This window comes from Lissotriton vulgaris, chromosome 7 (genome assembly GCF_964263255.1).
Source record: "Lissotriton vulgaris chromosome 7, aLisVul1.2, whole genome shotgun sequence".
In the NCBI taxonomy this organism is placed as follows: Eukaryota; Metazoa; Chordata; class Amphibia; order Caudata; family Salamandridae; genus Lissotriton; species Lissotriton vulgaris.
The window spans coordinates 460,094,376-460,110,347 of NC_141695.1; the positions used below are offsets into that span (position 1 = coordinate 460,094,376).

A 15,972-nucleotide genomic window follows, 5' to 3' on the forward strand; every position below is an offset into this window, starting at 1 on the left:
AAAAAGAGTGCTTTATTGAAAAGCAATCACAGACATAGTGGTCTGCTGATCTCAGCAGCCCACCACCCTGTGATTTTTGCGATTCCTAGGGGGTCGCAAATTACGACCTACCTCATTAATATTCATGAGGTAGGTCATTTGCAACCCCTTAGGAATCGCAAAAAGTGTACTATACACATTCATACATTGCATTTTGCTATTTCTTAATTGCGAATCCTTGTGATTCGCAATTAGGGAATAGCAAAATGCGAGCTACATACATCTGGCTCTTAGTATTGTAAATGACAATGCCTTTGATTTATGTTTTAAAACCCAAAACATAAATAAAAGGCATTGTCATTTACAATGCAAATAGCTCAAACTTGTGGTTCAATGCGAGAATTGCATTACAAATGCTTGTTTTTGATTGGCTGCTGTTTGTTAAGCATAGTAAAGACTAACACCCACATGCATCATTGCACCCGTTTCCGATTCCTAAATTACGAAAATTAGGGAATCGCAATTTAGAAATTGCAAACGGCAATGCATGAATAATTCGCAAATATTTTTGCGATTTCTTCATTTTCCTTAATTGCGATTCACATTTTGCGAATCGCAATTAAGGAAAACCTTCCCATTGATTTCTATGGGCCAAAAGGCCCATAGGAATCAATGGGAAGGCATTAACATTTTGCGATTTTCATTTTGCGAATCGCAATTTGTTAATGCATTTCAAGGGTGCTGAGGGGGGTCCAAAGGACACCCCCCCGCATCCTTGAAATGTTTTTGTAAGTGCAAGTTTGTTTTACACACACATGTCCAGAGGACATGTGTGTGTGTAACATGACACTATAAAAAATGCATTTTTGTGCATTTTTGAAAGATTTCGCAAATTAACACGAGGTTCAACCTCGTGTTAATTTGCTCCCCCTATTTGCGAATTCGCATTTTTTAAAACATTCATGCATTGCATTTAAGGAATCGCAAAAATGCGATTCCTTAAATGCAATCGCATTTTTAGAAATCGCAAAAAATTGCGATTTCTACACAATTGTTTAATGCATCACAAAAAGTGATTTTGGAATCGCAAACGGCCGAATTTTGCGATTCGCACCGTTTGAGACTCCAAAATCGCTTGATGCATGTGGCTGTATGAAGCATAATTGGAGTCTCTGGTCCTGCCAATGAATTAACAGACCACGGAAAGGTTAAAGATAAGCTGAATGCGGTTTTCCGAGATGGGACCTAACCGCAATAATTGTACTTTGTTTTCTCTTGTAACCTGCACACTTGTCACTGTTTCCTCCTGTAATGCACTGTTTGCTACCTCATATATTTTGTTTGCTCACAATTGTCACTTTTACCTCATGTAATTTAACGTCTGCTTTTGTAATTTGTTCACTTGTAATTTTCTCCTCATTTATCAATACTGTTCCTATTGTGCAGCGCTCTGACGCCTTCGGGTAAAGTCCGCGCTATATAAAAACGCATAAATAAATACGAAATTGAATGAATCTGAAGGTAATCAGCTCAGCAGCATGGCGCCCAGCACTGATCCATTTCATTGGGTGAGTCGGCGGTCCAGTACTGGATTCTGCTTTGAACGCAGTGCATTCTGGGGCGGCGTCGGGTCTTAGTGCGTGTCTGGTTTGAAGGACTCGCGATGTTGGCGCTATACTGCACTACCGGGCTGGCTGTAAACTAGAAGCGCATGTTGGGAGCAGAGAGGTTTGAGCACCGGATCCTCTGCGCATAGTGTGGGTGAGTGTTAGAGCTGGCGGGAGGGTCTTCCATTTCGGGCGGCTTAAAATATTACTCGGACTTATAGGGCGCGTTTCGGGGTTCCCAATACACTTGTACCGTCACCGTATTTTACGACTGAACATGTTCTATACCACACCTGCTCCTGTGATAGGTGTGAGGCATTGTAGCGTACTTACTGTATGCTTTTACATTCGTTCAAGCTTCTTTGTTTTGTTTTTCCATAATCGTGTCTGATCTCGATGTTTAAGGGCTCACGTGAGAGTAGAGGTGGGCGATCTGGCAATTTCAAAGAGGATCGAGCCAGAGTCCGGCCAGGGTCTTGGTTTGGCCCAAAGACCCAGATTCCGAGTCAAACCACCCAAAGAGTTAAATGTTACTTGAGAAACTATTGACATGAAGAGATTCTTTAAAATTCAGGAGAACATTTTTCCCAATAGCGTGGAAATTAATATCATACTTTTATAGCACAGCAGTAATGATAGTAACATTTTTGGAGGTAATAGCAATATATCCTTATCACCCTAATCAAAACATATTTGGAGCCCTCACAAAGTTTCTCCGCGGGTAGCTACGCTTCAAGGAAACACCTGCGAAGTGCATCAAAGCTTGAAACGGATATGCTCTGCCACTGCCTTTGATCTCTACATTTTGTAGAAACATTCCAAAATGAAAAGCACCCTTTTGAATATGACAGTGCTCAGCTGTCTTAAGGTTAACGTTGTTTTTCCCATATAAAAACATTTTTCGAGAGCCAGACTGGCATTGCCTGGGTTGCTTGGCTGAGCTATATTTGGGTTTAACAGTAGTCCCCAAGAGACACCGACTGAGCCAGAGCTAGACATTGGCTCTCCCCTACTTGAGAGACATTTGAAAGTTGTGTAACATCATTTACAGTTTAACAGTTAAATCGTTATACATATGTGTGACACATCGCACTCCATACTACCACCTAGGTAATACGGTGATAGGCCGTGTAGAGTGAGATTCTTGGCAAGTGGCGTTGCCATCTGTTGCTGTATAGCATTGTTTTGCAGCCATAATTAAAAAGAATGCTTGGATTTGTAGTTCTAGAATTGTTAATAAAAGTCAACCTACTAATCTCAGCTTGTTTAGTGCTGCTGACCGAAATCTAGGACTGACTGAAAGTAGTACAGCTCATATACCTTTATTCATAAGTCAAAGTTAAATAGCATTTTGGAGCCATATCTAGTCCCTCCCGCCCCCAAAGAAAGACAACAGGATACTTTAACATTGTTCATGCCACATGTTTGTGTCAATACTGTTCACTTTGTTAGTGTAATATGTGTCTATATTTTTCCCATTGCTAGTTACTAGCATTATCCAGGAAGCTGTGATTTTTTTTTTTTTTTTTAAATTAGTCGAGTGACTTGTCACAGAACAGTGTCGTAGTCTGTTCAGCGAACTTGACTATGGGCCTGATTACGAGTTTGGTGGATGAGATATTCTGTCACAAACTTGACGGATATCCCGTCTGCCATATTACAAGAACCATGGGATAATGGAATTGTAATATGGCGGACAGGATATCTGTCATGTATGTGACAGAGGGACTCTGTTGCCAAACTCGTTTGTAATCCGGGGCTATGTCTTTCTGGCTGACGGCTTTAATGTGGTGTGGCATCGAGGCTTTTGAATACAGAGGATTAAGCCTCATTACTCCCTATCCCAGGCTTCTCCAACAAGTAGCTCGTGATCTACTAGTAGAGCTCTCTGGGTATCTTTAAGTAGCTCACCTGTGTGCAGTCAAGCCTACTAATTTAGAAGCTTTTACTTGCTTGAATTAATATATGTATGCCAAAATTGAAATGCATGCTCATGAGATTAAAATGTGTGCGTTTTCAGTACTCATAAACTGGTGTTTAGAGTAACATGTTTGAATTTCCAAAATATATTTAAAGCTTAAATTTCATTAATAAATCATTCAGTGTTTGAGAGACTTATTGCCAATATTATTACCTCGGTCCCAGGGACATTGCAACTATGGCTGTTACGTATTACAAATGTAAAGGAATTGCACATTGACAAGGCCTCTTTTATGTTACTACTGACAACTGTGCCTGAAACATTGAGATATTCAGTGATGGTAAGCTTCCATATGGTGGCCACTAATGTAATCTAGTCTGATGTGGTCACAATTGCAACAATAATCTGACCTCAACAAATCTACTTACCCAGTCGCTTTGGCAAGTCAGATTTTATTAGGGCGAGCTAGATTTAGGGCCTACTCGTCCCTTCTGACGTGCTGACAAACAGGTGTTCAGTTCACTCGCAAAGTGAAGGAGCTTTAAAGATGCTTTTAAATCTTGCTTTTATCTTATCACATTTATTCTGTGTTCAGAGACAGAGGTCAACTTCAGTTTACATCTATAATTACTTTTCTTTCTCTGACTGCAAAGTTCGAGTATTTTGTAAACTGAACTGCCAACAAATGTGCTTTACAAATAGTGTAACATTAAAGGCCGTATAGATTTTCATTTTTATTCTCACACATTTAAAAGCTAAAGAGTGAACTGTACAAACATTTCAAAGTAGATTTCAGTAGTTATGAAAACCCTTGTTTTTTTTGTTTGAATATCTTTTATTGGTTTTCGTTACATGTTACTTTCAAACTGTACACAAATGTAAAATAGTTTCATGTTACTGGCACGGTGTCATCATTACATATAATACCAACTGTATGGGCTTATTTCTGTTTACAAGTCAAAGGTATTAGAATGAAAGCAAGTCAACATACACCTCATTACTGTGCCCTTGGAACTTATTGCATCTTTTACATATGATAAATCGCAACTCAACAACAGCTGTTCGCTGGAAGTGTCAAACCGTCCCCAGTCTGGCTTCAGAAGAATGAGCAGGCAGTGGTATCAGTAGTGTTATTACTATGGTATTGAGTAAAAGTAATTGAGTCACAATTTCGTCACATATTCAAGTCTTTTGCAGGAAAAGAAAACCAATGATCTTAAACAACAACCGGGGTTTGTGGGGGTTAAAAACAAGGTGAATAGGTGAATGTATTCCTGGGAATGTGTGGTTTAGTCAGGACTTCCAGGGGCAGGCATGCGTGGTACCGTGACTGTGAAAGGGGACCGCCAGGTGAGAAACACAGTGTGAGCATAGCGGGAAGACTGGGTGGGGGGGGGGTGCGGGGGGGGGAGAGAAGGGAAGGTAGGAGAGTCGACTACGGGGTCTGGCCCGTGACGCACAGGGGTGTGGAACCAATATTAAAAGAGGGATGGGGAGGGGTGGGGGGGAAGGAGGAGGGGGGGAGGGGGTGGGGGGAAGGGAGGGGGGGGAGGGAAGGAGGGGGAAGGGGGAACGGGAAATGGGGGGGTAGTGGTAGGGAAGGTAGGAAAGGGAGGAGGTTAGGAAGAGGAGAGGAGGTGGGGTTATCTAAGTCTGCTATCTGTATTACACTCTGGGTTAAACGATTCCGTTCTGCAGGCAGACCTAATGATAAGCTGCCAGGGTGTTGTCCCAGTCCTGCGCTATGGGGAACTTGCGCAGCCCCGCCGTCTCCTCCCCCTGCAGCGCTACGCTCTCTGCCCTCGCCCAGTTGTCAAATGAAGCACGCCAGTGTGTGGCTTGTGGGGGTGTACTATTTTTCCAGCGCTTGGTGATGAGGTGCTTCGCGGTTATCAGTCCCAGATCCCAGAATCTAGTCTGTACCTTAGTCTGCTTCGTTCTCTTGAACAGACCCAGCAAACAAGCTTCCCAGGTGTGGGGCAGACTGCCCCCAGTCGCCGTCGCTAAAGAGGATGAAATCAGTGTCCAGTAATTACTCAGAAGAGGGCATTGCCAGAGCATGTGTAACAGGTGCGCATCTACTAGTCCACATCCGGGGCATGCTGATGAGCCAAGGTCGAAGTATCGGTTAATCTTGTCCGGGGACAAGTACGTGCGATGCACTATGTAATACTGTACAATCTTGAATCGCGAGTTGCGTGGAATGTTATTCGCCCCGGCTAGTACCATTGCCCATTCTTTGTCGGTCCAGGCGCGACCCCTGTCAGCAGTCCATTTGTCGCGTAGGCGTTGCGGCGAGCATTGTGTGTGCGTGCGCAGTGCTTGGGCGAGCCAGTGCACTATGTGCGAGCCATTACCCATTACGTGTATGTACTGAATCAGCAAGTGGGGAGGTTGTTCCACTGTTAGGTCGCCCCAAGCCTGTGTCAGTAGGTGAAGTAGTGACGCGTGTGTCAGAAATTGCCCGTGGGGTAGCCCCGTGCTGGCTGCCAGTGATTCAAAGGAGAGTAAAGCGCCATCTGCATATAGGTCACCCAATGTGTCCAGGTTAGCGTTTGCCCAGCTACCTAGTGCTGTCTCCGTGAGGATGCTTCCCTCCCAAGGCGTACCCAGCAGCGGTAGGTTAGGGGCGTATGGTGTGACCGAACTGGTAAGCTTTAGGCTTCTCGTATAACACTTCCTCGCCACTACAAGGTGCACCTGGTCTGGGCAGCATTTCTTAGTCAGGGTGTGAACCAGCGCATGAATCTGAGTCACCGTCAGGACGGCATCTTCTGAGGTTGTCGCTGAGGTTCTTACCCCTCAACCAGTAGGTAACCCACTGTAGTTGTGCTGCCAGGTAATAGATCTCTTGGTTCGGGACAGATAGTCCCCCCCCCCCCCCCCCCTCCATCGTCGCTGCATATAGCGTCTTTAGCGCAACCCTGGGTCGCCCCGTGTTCTAGTCAGTGTTTCAAGTTCCCCGAAGGTTCTGGTCGGAACATACACTGGCAGATTAGTGTAAAAGTACAAGAGTTTCGGCAGCATAATCATCTTAGTAAGAGTAATTCTGCCCGGGACAGTCAGAGGAAGAGTGTTCCAGAATGCTACTTGCGCCGTAAGTGACGAGATGGCTCTCGCTAGGTTACCCTCTAGTAGGTCAGCAGGGTCCCGATAGATACGGCTCCCCAGGTATCGAAAGACGGTCAGATACCAGACGAGTTTCTCACCCATCACTACAATATCGTTTTCCGGGATGTCTGCAGCAAAAGAATACACTCCATATTTTGCCCAGTTAACTCGGAGGCCCGACACATTGCCAAAGTCGCGGAATATGGAGGTGAGCGCGCTCGGAAAGCAAGCCAGGTCTTTGACATAGATCAGTAAGTCATCTGCGTATAGAGACACCGAGTGTATCCCATCAGCCAAAGGAATGCCCCAGTCTGCACCAGAAGTGCGGAGCGCTGTCGCCAAAGGCTCCATCATGAGAGCAAAGATTAAGGGGGAGAGAGGGCATCCTTTGCTAGTGCCCCTGCAGATTCGGATCTGGTCTGATCGTAACTTGCCTGTGCGTACGCGCACCACGGGGTCTTGGTAGAGGAGCTTTACCATCTGTAGGTAGGCATCGCCCAGATCAAATTTCTGTAGCACTTGGACGAGGTATGGCCACTCCACGGAGTCGAATGCTTTCTCTAAATCGAGAACAAAACATCCTGAACAAGGCCACCTAGTTGTGTAGGCTCTGTATTCTAAAGAGTTGTCTAATGTTATAAGACGTGCTTCGGGTGGGTACAAATCCATTTTGGTTAGGATGTACCAGGCTAGGCACCAAGGGAGCCAATCTCAGGGCTAGGGCCGATGCCAGAATCTTGTAATCCGTGTTAAGGAGTTGCCTATAGGACCCCAGATTCAGTCTGTCTCTGCCCGACTTTAAGAGAGATATTACAGTTGCCTCATTCAGTGTCGGTGGGGGGGGGGAGAGACGAGTCCTCTATTGCTGCTTTATACACCCGTATTAGTTTGGGTATGAGGGTAACAGAGTATGCCTTATAAAATTCCGCAGGCAACCCGTCTGGGCCTGGGGTCTTGCCATTGGAGAGGGAAAAAATGACCTCTCTGAGTTCTTCTGCTTCAAGTGGTGCGCCTAGTTCCTCCCTTTGCGCATTAGTGGCCATTGGTAGAGGAAGTGTGGACAGGTACCCTGAGATTCTATCATCAGTGACCTGCAATCGGGAACGGTAAAGGGTCTTGTAGTGGGACGTAAAGGCCTCGTGTATAGCTCTCTGTGTATAAACTGTGGATCCCGGAGTAATGCTTATTGCTAGGACTGGCGTAGTTTGAGCGTCTCGTCGTATTAACCAAGTTAATTTGCCCAGCTTGTCCCCAGCGTGGTGTGTGCGCGCCGAGTGAGCAGCATAATTCATATTTTTCAGCCTGTCCAAGAGGTGAGCATGTTGCTCTTTGGCCGCTATCAATCTCGTGTCGTCACCCTCGGTTGCCTTTCGTTCGCCATCCAGTAGGCCAGATTCTACTCTTGTCAAGTCCCTCTCTATGTGACGTCTCATGCCCGCCTGCATGCCCAAACAGTCGCCTCTCGTGACTACTTTAAATGCATCCCACTCTATTTGTGGGGTAGTCGCGGTGCCAGTGTTCTCCTCAAAATATTGCAGAATGCGATGCGAGAGTGCCTCTATACGTGGCATCTAGTAAAACGTCTGGTTGGAGTCGCTATGTTGGTGTTGGCGGGTGGGGGCGTTCCCAGGCAAAGTCTAGGGTGTGTGGGTTGTGATCGGAGTGAATGCGTCCCAAGTATACGGTGTCAGTAATGTGGGGTCGTAAGTCACTCGTAAGCATGAACCTGTCTAGCCTTACATGCAGAGCATGGGCACCTGAATAATACGAATAAAGTCTTGCGCCAGGGTTCCGGGTAGGCCACACATCATGTAGTTCCCATTGTCCCGCCCAATCTGCAAGCGCCCTCTGCGCTCCGCTCGCCGGCGCGCCAGCTAGGGGTGGGAACGAGCGATCCAGCGCAGCATCCAACACACCGTTAAAATCACCGCCAATTAATAGCGGAACACCCGGCCATGGCGCCATTACCGCCGACAGCCGTGAGAAGAAGTGTCCTTGCTCTGTGTTAGGTGCATAAATGGAAGCTATTATCATTTGCTGTCCATCCAGGGTGCCATGAAAACCCTTGTTTTGGAACTCTTTGTTAAACATTTTATTTTTAATTGGATGAAAAATCAGAACATTTGACTTAATAAGTGTTTGTTGTAACCCAATTTCCAAAGATTTTTGTTTATACTTTACATCGTTCTACAAGTAAAACTGTGTGTTACTGGAAACCTTTTTGGACACTTCAATGGAAAATCTGTCTGTAAATGACAGTGCACTACCACCTCATGCTTTAGAAATATATTTACTAAAAGTGAGTTTCTAAACACAAACTGAGAAATATTCCTGCCCTGCCGGCAATACTAATAGTCAACTAAGAGGCAAGTCAGGGATCATTTGTACTCTGTATGCGGGCTAGATTCTGATTATGCATGGAGCAAACATTTAGTTTATTAAACCAACCCAAATAGGTTTTTTGTACAGCAGACATGTTGAACTTGCATCTTGCTCTCATATGTGATATTGAAGAAAAAGGTGGCTCTGCCTATGATGACATAATGAGACTAGTTAATGGATAAGGTGCATTATTTAGGTCGAGGAGATCATTCAAGTTACTAGACCTACAGGTGTAGTAACCTTTTTATGATGTTTCAAGGCCTCATAATATTGGTAGGTAAATAATAGTAGAACTTGGAGCGAAACATCATCCATATACAGAGTAATTAGGTAATTAATAGCACCACAAATGAATTATCCAGTATAAAATGTAGCAATAAATAAACATGCTCGTCAATTCAAAACTTTTTTTTGTGTTCATTGAACCTGATGATTCCTCCATTGCAAAGGTAAGGCTTCACAATCGCAGTCCATGATTCTTCCAATGCGTGATCTTGTTTTCACAAAGTGCAACTTCCTTCTTAAAACAAATTTGTTATATACACTTCTTAGACTTGGAGTGAAACAGCCAATTCATATTTTGCTGTTATCTCACAACTTCTACAGAGCTGCAGGAACAAGAAGTATAATTCAGTCTAACAGTTTGTTACAAAATCAATATTGTGTAAGACTCGATTCCCAATTTCTAGTGAACGATACGATGGGATGTATGTTGTCATTGTAGCACCTGCATTCTCAAGCCAAACTCCATTTAGTTCCATATTCCTAGTTACATTTTCAATAATCTTCAATGTCATAATATACAATCATTTTCAGTCTTGCATATCACATAATTAAAGTAAATTATACAAACCAACTTATCACAAAAGAGAAATGTAAAATTGAAAAGTACAGCATAGAAAACCATAATAGAGACAACATGGCAAATTATGTTGTAAGGAAAAAGCATCTTGTTTTCAATAAAAATGTAGAAACCTATGTACCCCATAAGAGGTAAATGGATGTAAGATGCAGGAATTCTATCGTTCACTTTCTCTTCAGATATTGCTAAATAGTCTTAAGCAGCAGGTACAATTAAACATAAATGTAACAAGAGAGAAACAAAAGCGGAGAGACTTCCTTTACCTGATATTGAGGTATAGCCGCATGTCTGTGTTGGAACTAGCACTTTCTGGTTGGCTGAGGCAGTGCCCCAGCCATGTAGAACCTTCCACTCCTGTCAGGGACGGGTGATTACATGCCCTGTATAACCTGTGGTCAGACTTACTCAGAGTCAATGTGTAAAGCATTGGATCCGCACTCACTCACAATAAATCCAGTGAGATTCACATAAGAGACTTCACACGTGATGTATGTAAATAACGTTTGTATTCAACACAACATAAACATCATGTATTTCTGGGTATAATTCACATTCAGACTTATGACAAGCAGTACTAATCCCAACCGTATTTAAATTACATCAGCAATACGCACACTTGGAAAAACATCCCATTCTTACTCCCCAAGCACCCTTATGGGGTGAAACATGATATCCACCCCAGGCCAACCCTAGTAATTCTTAAAATCCAATACTGCACGAGGCCTGCCCCCTCCTCACACAGTGGCATTAATTTGTAAGTTAGCAGCTGTGCATTCAGTGTCGGGAATCATGTGCAGTTCCCCACTGTCTCGCACACACACACTCAGGCAAGTCCTTATGGAAGCGCTTGCACACATGTGCACTAAGCACCCTAAAGTGGTGCAGCTGATACCATGCTGGTTAAATGGTTACCCACGGCCCCAAGCCTCCTTCTGCCCTACAACTTACCCCGACTATCTTACACTGGTGTATTGAAGACACTTGTCCTCCCCCCCCCAGGCACTAGGCCTCACACGGCTGAAGTCATTCTTTGCCAGAGTCCCAAGTAAGCAGGTGGGTTTAGCCAGCAAGGCCAATTAGGAGGCAGTTGGTAAACGGGGTTCGACAGCCTCTTGAGGAGTTCACCCCCAGGATGCAGAGCAGAGAAAGGCCAAGGGCAATATCTCACCAAAGGGCTCCCCAAGGGCCTTTCGGCACCAGCCCAGTTCTGAGAAGCACACAGGGGCCATGCAGTCACTTCACCCTCTTCCGCTCATGCTCTGAAGCGTTCCTTCAGCCCAGTCAGTAACTTTCACCACCCAGGCCCGAACTAGGCAATACTACCGGGCAGCACAGTGTCATTAGGGAAGGCCGGGTGAGGAGAAGGCAGTTGGTCCTCTGCGCTGAGGGCCAAGTAAGTGAACAGTCGGTAAATGGAGAACGAAGCAGGGGGTTATCTCGGATGGAGGAGGCAACTATGGTCAAAGTCGCACTCGGGCAATCCAGGCACCATGCCGGGTGTGCAATGATGCAAGTTGCACCAGACCGTTCCGATCATGCAGAACAAAATGTTGCACATTTTGTACCTCCCTTGAAATGAGGTACAGCATCCAGTGCATGTTGATTTTGTCCTTACCAGACCGCTCCACTCACACACACAATGAAGAGGTGCAAATTTTGTGCCTCCCAATAAATAATACAATAGAAAATTTTTCCTAAAGAAATTGTTCAACGTTATTTAAAATGTTTACATTCGTCACAATAGTGAACATTAATTTCACAGTACTCGAGACTATTTTTAGAGAAATATATATAATGTATTTCTTTTCATTGTTGTGTTCTTGCATAAGATATATAATCACATCCTATTTCATTTGCATAAGTCCTATGTCCATCCATGTACGGCAACCTGGATATATACTGCTTTGACATGTGCAGTGTAAATAAGGCACAACGTCCGGTACACGTCGATATTGGTCGCACCAGGCAGCTCCGGTCACACACATAGACGCAAGTTCAGCAATGCCTCATGAGGTAGAATGGAGCACTACTATGGTTACGCCCCCACTTCAGAGTGATTTTCTGCACAAAACCTGGTTATGAACCCTAACCACATTGTCTTTAGTGTATTTTCTCTTCTACTTCCTTCACTCCAATAGTAATGTTAACGGTTCGTTATCCGAACCTTAGAAAGCGCCATATTTAGGTTTGTTTGAGTACCCACATTTAAGAAATGTAGAGATAGTCTCCAGCTCCTGTTCGGGATATTTATCTGACTCTCTACGCTCCGTTTGTGTCTTAATAATTCACCATATGGGATATGTTTTTTGGTAATATGGATGTCCAGGTGCAAAGCGTAGGGTACTGTCACTGGATGTTGGTATTCTGTATTATTTACTATGTAGCACCTGATTTTTCACATGTAATTTCAAATCTAAGAACGTCAGTCTACATAAATCATATTCAAAATATAATTCAACACTTTAAAGTTTTAGAATTTAAAAAAAAGCATGATAATCTTGCAACTCAGCTTCAGTGCTATTCCATATTAAAAAGATGTCAGCAATATATCTATACCATGTTACTACATGGTTGTAGGCAAAAATCTAGTTCCCGTAGCTATCCCCCATAACCTGATGATATAGCCCTTCCTGATAGAGAAAATAGTTATTCTGTAATACAGTTTATTTCCAACAAAATTTGTACATATTTTGAAAGACTTGCTGTTTTTGATGAAAACAAATCTTAAAGCAGTAATACCACCCTCATACTTTATCACAGTATACAAACTTTTGACATCCTTAAAGGCCAAGTAGTAAGAGTCCTCTCATGGCAAGTCAAACAATTTGCTTAGTATATCTTTCATATCTTTTGATACAAGATGCTAAATCACCTACCATGGGTGCTAAAAATATGTTGGTGTATTCTGACATTCTTTCTTTACTCTCCTCAAATTGAGCTCTGCATGCTGTTCTTCTTAATTAATGACTTGAACTTTATTTACATGTGAGTTGCTTCACATTGTGACAGGCCAGTACACCACAGCAGTGTTAGCAAGGTTTCTGTTGATTGAGTGTTGTTTCTGATGCAGTTCATTGTAGAGTTTGTATTGAGATCTGAGTACCTTTGTCCAACATCTGAACAACTATGCATGTGTGTAGTCTGTCATTCCCATTTAAATAAGTAAAATCTGTTGTTATTTTATCTTGTTTTTACTTTTTTTCAGACTGTGGTTGTTACTCCACACTATGAAGTTGTTGGCAGTGTAGGTTCGATAATTCTATTGGTTATTCTGGCTTTGCTTTGTGGAGCTATTTACTTCCTCTGTAGGATTGGGTGCCTTCTGATGAGGTTCACATGGATTTTTAGGGACTAAAACATTAGTTTTACTAATGAAAGGATTAAGGGAGAATACTTTGTTTTACGATGAGTGCTTACTCCAAACATGTGAATCAAGGAGAGTAATACGATAAACATGAATATAACTGGCTTAGAAGGGGAACACACAATGCAGTAAAGAAGAGCAGCATCACATGAGGGTACAATCGTTGTAGGAACAATGATTTCGAGCAAGTGATCCTAGCCCAAGTTTTGGCTTCCAGTTTGAAAGCAGTCTTTGAAGAGATTCTGCGTACTTCCGATGAAAGAGAGTTCCATATATTTGGGGCAGCACCGTAGACTCGGAGACTGGTTCTCTTTTTGCGAAGGATGGGTGGTTTCAGGAGTGACAGCAGATCTTGAGGCTCTCCCACCGCAGGATAATGCAAGGTTTTGAGCTAGGTACCTGGGAGTTTTGGAATGCAGGGCTTTGTGCTCTAGAACGGCAATCTTTAACTGAATTCAAGCTTCATAGGGCAACCATTTAAGAGATTTTAGGATTGGGGATATGTGCTCACTTCGTTTGGTACCTGTGACCAGTCTGGCCGCAGCGTTCAGTGATGCCCTTAGGGGAGCCAGGGTATTTCGGAAGGCCACAGAGGGTAGCGCTGCCGTAGTCCAGCCTCTGCAGTACCAGTACTTGTACCACCTGCTTGAAATCTTTTTGTGGAAGGGATGAATGGCTAGATGTTTCGGAGTGTCCTCATGAATGATTAACTCCCTTACACACATTGCTTATATGATTTTTCATATTCAGGGGCTTGTCTAGGTTGATTTGAGAGATTTGGCTGAGTCAATGATGAGAGGGGTGCAATTGAAGGTTGTGATGTGCTTCAGCCAAGGGTCTAGCTTGGGGATGTGGTTTGGGGGAGAGATGAAAAGGAATTCAGTTTTGGAGGTGTTGAGCAGTAGATGGTTCTCCGTTGAACAATTTTGTGTAGTATTTAGGGTAGTGTTGAGGGAGATGATGTTGTCTGGGGATAATATTTTCAAATAAAGTTGTGTGTCATCGCGTACATATGGAAGAGAATGTTTGTGGAATTTAGAGACTTAGCTAGTGGTGCCAAGAAAAGGTTGAAGAGGAAAGGAGAAAGGGTGGATCCTTGGAGGACACCCATGAGTACTGCAGAAGGCTGGGAGAGGGAGTGGTTTGCCTTGATTCTTTGTGATCTGTGGTGAAGAAAGGACTAGAACCATTGTAATACTCGACCCGAGAAACCTATCCTGTTCTTCAGAATGGATAGAAGGTTGTCATGATTAACTGCGTCGAAAGCGGAAGAAATTTCAAGGAGGAATAGGAGGCAGGAATCATTTTGGTTATGCATTTTTAAGATGTCATCCATAACATGCGTGAGAGCCGATTCGGTACTGTACCCCTTCCGAACGCCTGATTGATGCTGGTCTAGGAGTTGGAAATTCTCTATGTGAGCACAGAGTTGGGATTGTACGCATTTTTCAAGTAGTTTGGCTAATGAGGGGATGTTGAAGATTATAGGATGGCAGACACCTAAGAGTGTAGCTCAGAACACTGCAGCGTAATCCTTGCAACAGAGGGCCAGCACTCCAGGATATTGAAGGTTACTTCTGGGCAGCACACTTGATCAAGATCAATGATTGGATTTTCGTCCCACACGATCACACAGCTTTTCTTCTCGCACATGCGATGCTGAGGCGAGGTTCCCAACTGCACTATGTGTGCGACCGGAAGTATTCCCAAAGACTGCCACCTGCAACACAGGTAGCTCTGGCAGCCTGGGATAGGGCCGCTAGGACGCTTCGGTGGGAACACAAGTTTACCAGAGAAACCACTCTCTGAAAAGGGACATGGTTGAAAGAGGTGGTGAAGCTGCGTGGCTTTGGGGCCTGGTGCATAATAGGCATCACGACAGTGGGAGACATCCTCGAACAGGGAGTTCACGCCCTTCTCTTCAACGCAACGGGAATATAATCTACACCTTACCAGTTTTTTAAAAAGGCACAACTACGCCTTACATGGAAGGCAGAGGGGCTGGAGGGGGCTGAGATCCCAGACTATGTCCCACCAGAGGGACAGATGCTGATGGAGGAGTACGGAAAAGGTGCAATCTACGCCACATACAGGAAGAACAATTGCAACATGCCAGACATGCTGGACAAGTTAAGGGAAAGATACGTACTTGATGTGGGTGACCTCGAAGTCCTAGACTGGGAGGCGGCACTAAAGCACCCTCGCAAATTGACTATTAAATTGGGCTTGCACCTGAATCAATTTAAGAAACTCTGTGGAAAACGTGTAATATTTTATTTGGCATAAGCTGCAGCCATTTTGGCTGAGGTGTCCATTTAAGTTTCCTTCGGAATTCTTTCGTCTTTTCACTCTGCCTGGGCTATCTATTTTAGTTGACTTCCTGACTCCGCTAAAAGCAATGTACGTGCTGGGAGTTTGTAGCTGCCAGTACATCTACTGTTGGTCAATCATTTACTGCTGCCATAAGCACTCCTACTCCTCCCTCCCACGTTGCTGACCAAGTGGTTATGCATCTGCCCTTGTTTGCTGAAAATTATTTTTTTAAAACGTGTCCTTCCTATTTTTTTTTCACATGCTTGCATTGCAGAAAACCTGTATAAAAGCCCTGTGTTCTGTGACTTCAGTGTACTACCTCAGGCAGCACTTGAGAGTGCTGTGTGGATGGGGTCCCACTCATGATTGATTAATAAACTTGTTATTTATTCCTGTTCCAGTGCTGATCTCTACTTTGTTGGTCTTTAAACCC

General features: G+C 44.0%; 1 protein-coding gene across 2 annotated transcripts in view; it reads left to right on the forward strand.

Annotated features, from left to right (window-relative positions):
- Nucleotides 1-1,603: 1,603 nt before the first annotated feature.
- LOC147701862 (uncharacterized protein ZSWIM9-like) overlaps nucleotides 1,604-15,972 on the forward strand; it is a 382,928-nt gene continuing 368,559 nt past the window's right edge. The window contains exon 1 of one of the 2 annotated variants that reach the window (XM_086930496.1): nucleotides 1,604-1,740. The gene's annotated coding sequence lies outside the window, so the exon portion shown is untranslated. The remainder of the gene's footprint in view (nucleotides 1,741-15,972) is intronic. The other variant, XM_086930497.1, reaches the window with a different exon arrangement.